A 4,135-nucleotide genomic window follows, 5' to 3' on the forward strand; every position below is an offset into this window, starting at 1 on the left:
TTTACTGAAAGAAGCCAGCAATAGCATCAGTGAATAAACAGTAACTGTAAACCACATAAATATACCCAACTAAACTCAAATGCAGTGCATCTCCAAATTGACTTCCCTTTAGTCACAGCCCCCAAAATGCTCACAGCCACTCCAGTGACAATTTACACCAAGAGAAATGTGATGAAGAGTAGTTAGAATAGAAAGGGACGGTGATTTTAACCAATGTGGTCAAAATATCTTCTCAATTTTTACAAAAACATGACCATGTGAACCCATTTCTAGCCCCCACCCCCGCACCCCACCCCTCAGCATCCCCCCTCCCACATACACCCCGGGCCCTGAAAGAGGCTCATGCAAGCGAAAGGCCCTATAGTTAAGCCTGTGGCTTTAGTTAGGAGGCAGAAGTCCAATTTTGTTCCATATGGATAACCAATAGTCTCAGCACATTTATTGGGAAGTCCGTTTTTTCCCTCTTTGGATGCCTCCTACACACCCCCTATTGGGGATGTGCCCGCAACCAAGGTACATGCCTTTGACTGGAATCGAACCCGGGACCCTTCAGTCCGCAGGCCGATGCTCTATCCACCGAGCGAAACCAGCCAGGGCGGTTCTACTTATTTTATAGGAAGGTGGGGGGTGAAAGGCAAGGACCAGTCATTGTGACTGGTCGAGTGGTCGTTCTGGTTGTCCTGACGTTAGGGTCAATGTGCATATTACCCTTTTATTATTTATTGGGAAGTCCGTTTTTTCCCTCTTTGGATTTACAGTATCACCTGCTAATATATTGGGTCTCCAATATAATTGGGAATCCACATGTATATGTGCTCCTGCACAGGTTCTGGTTTTCCATCATTGCTGGTTCCTTTTTAAAATGCCTTGGTCACTTAGCAATTTACTTTCTATAAGCCTAATAATGCAATAAAAGTATATTTTATGCTGGTTCTACTTATTTTATTTTATTTTTAAAATATATTTTATTTCCCATTTGTGTTATGATTAAAATTTAATACTGGGAGATAATTTCTTATTTTCAAGAAAGGATTTATAGTCCAAGGATGCTTAGGTATGATGGTTTAGTACACTAATTAGCACTTCATAGCTCTTTTAATTATAAAGAAATCTTATCTCATTTTAAACTCTCTTTTCCAAAGATTTACTCATTTCTCACTCCTGACACCACCTTTTCTGTGTGTGCAGATTTTATTGACTATAACCTATTTTTCTTGAAAAGCATTTCTCTAATTTTCTATTTAGTTTGAAGGTTTGTAGATTTTTGTGGATCAGACGAATATTATTATTTTTAATGAAATAGATAAGATCTGACCTCCCATGTTTTTCTTCATTAGACCATGTGTATGTTTTATTTTGTTGTTATTGTTGTGAGACAAATATTCTTGATTTTTATGTAAGAAGTAAATTCTAAGGTTTAGCACACAAGCTGGGAAACTGGACGTTTCGGATGCCGCTTACTGTGTGACTTAAAGTAAACTGCTCTGGTAGGATGATGCTATTCCTAATGTTCAAGGTGATTCTCTATCCATCTTATGCATTTTCCTGATTTATTTTTAAGATTAAAAAGTGTTAATAATAACTGGTTGAATTTGTATTCAACCCAGCAATTCTCAGAGATGTGTGACACAGTCTGGTCTAAAGGACTACTATGTGGAGTGTACATCTGCTCTCTCCTTAAGCAGCTCAACACCACTAAGGGCGTTATTTAAACAGTCCCCGTGCCTGTTAATGAACAACCACAGGGCTGTAGTCAGAGATTGGCGCCTGAGTAGTTAAGAGTATAAAAGTCACCTGAATGCACAGAGCAAAGTAATGCTGTAAAAAGTTAAGAAAGCACAAAAAAGGGGAAGATTGAAGAATAAACTTGGCCACATAAATGGAATGTTAAGAAAGCCAGGGTGAGTGGTGCCCAAGAGTGTACCTTCACTGAGTGGAAAGAGGGGGACCTTCTGGTAAGGACGTGCCAGGTATGTCCTGGGTCAGTTATCAGTGCTCGACTAAAGATGATTTCAGCAGCCACCTGGGATCGAACATGGCCAGATTGGATCCCAGACTTCTCTTCTTACTGAGTGCCCTTGACAAATGACTCAATTTTTATGGATCTCAACTTTCTCTTCTAAAAAATGATAACTATACCCACTTCACAAGTTAATATGAAGACTAAGCGAGGTAATCTGACCTTAGATAAAGAACGGTTCTCTCCCCATCCCTCGAACAACATCAACATGCATTCCATAGAGGCGTTTCCTGGGGTTCAGTGCTGGGACTCTGGAATTAGACTGTTCAAGTGAGAGCTCCCACTTAGCTGTGTGACCTTGGAGAAGCTACTTGCTCTCCCTGTGCTTCAGTTTCATTATATGTAAAATGAGGATACCAATGGGATAGGGCTGTTACGAAGATTAAGAATATGTGTAAAGTACTTAGGACAGTGCTTAGCACAGAGGTAACATGTTTTAAGTGTTAACTGAAATGTTCAATAGTTGGGGGAAGTAGAAGAGGGTTAAGGGGGAATATATGATGATGGAAGGAGACTTGACTTTGGGTGGTGAATGCACGATGCAATATACGGATGATGTTTTATAGAGTTGGACACTTGAAACCTGTATAATTTTATTAACCAACGTCACTCCAATAAATACAACAAAAATTAAAAAATAAATGAAAACGTTCAATAGTTTTGGATTATTTCTAGAAGTGATTCATTTTTTTTTTTCAGGTTATATTCACATAACTGAACTGGAAGACACGGCCATAGTCTTGCCAGTTGTGGGTGAATTTCTTGTAATTCTAGTGGGAAACATTGCCTGCCCTGAACAGGAGGTGGTGGTAGCTTCCCCTCTAACCAGGGCTGCAGACGGTTGCAGGGCAGAGACTGGAACCAGCAGCCAGGATGCCTAGCATCCAGCCTTTGTTACCGACAATGGGCAGATTAACATTTCTGGCATTTCCTCCCTTGGGAAATGGGGGTCATTTTGCCTCTCTGGGTGGTTGGAGGATTCAATGAAGTAACTTACCTCCAGCTCATATAGGCTGCACCCATCACAGAGCTGCAGTGGTAACAATTATTACATCAAATATACATGCAGCAGTCGAGCCCTCAGGGATTCTGAAGGCAGCTAGAAGTGGGCCCTGTCTACCCGCCTGAACTTAGTGGGGTAAGAGGAAAAAACACAATTTCTTCCTTTTGTAACTAAACGATTGTAGAGGTCTCCTCCCTGGTCCTTGTCTTTCACCCCCCACCTCCACTCCCTACAAATGTAGGCAAAGACACCATCCCTTCCAATTTTATAATCTTCTCATTTCTGTATGCGGGTTTGTCTGGGCTTGGTGGTAAGCCAAGGTTGGGTGGGGAGAGGCATTAAAACCTGGCAACCCCACTCCCCATCTCCGGATGCCGCAGGGCCCTGCCTGCCGTCCTCGGTTAAAAACGTGCTTTTTATTTCACTTCCCCGCAGTCTTATGTGCAGTAGCTCATTACCACCCGATTCAATCACCGCTGCCAGCATCTCCCTAGAACGTTTTTCCCTTCCCCCATTACAGGGACATTGGTCCTAGCTGACATTTAAAGGTAATAAACACTGAGTTTTAAAAATTACAACCATCTCGCCTGAAGAACCAGCAGCAATGAATTAACAGAACAGTCCGGCGAAGAGCGCCTGTCGGGGCTCGGCTCCGCCAGCCCTTCCTGCCACACAATTCCCCACACCCGGGCGGCACAAATCACCGTTTCCAGGCACCACTCGAGGCTGCCAATTCCACTTTCGTTTAATCTCATTTTAAATCCGGCTACAGATGAGGCTCTGTGGCTGCAGCGAGAAGCAGGGTGGGGGCAGCAGAAGGGGCTCGAGGTCTGGATGGGAAGGGGGCGTAGGGGCCGCTCAGGGTTCGGGGCCGCGGGCGATCCCCAGAACAAGTGCGGGCCGCCCGGGTTCCGTGGTGGGCGAGCCCCCAGGGGCGCGGGGCGCAGCCGGCGCAGACAAAGAACCCGGCGCCAGCTCCCGGCCCCACCGCCCCTCTCCTTCCCCCATGCCTCCTCTCCGGAAAAGAGGGAGATCGGGGGGCCAAAGGGGAGGGTGGGTCCACTTCTCTTACTCCTCCAGGCAGCTAGGCAGGAGGGTCTTTCTCTCCGAGG

This window comes from Myotis davidii, unplaced genomic scaffold, assembly GCF_000327345.1.
Source record: "Myotis davidii unplaced genomic scaffold, ASM32734v1 scaffold125, whole genome shotgun sequence".
Classification (NCBI taxonomy): domain Eukaryota; kingdom Metazoa; phylum Chordata; class Mammalia; order Chiroptera; family Vespertilionidae; genus Myotis; species Myotis davidii.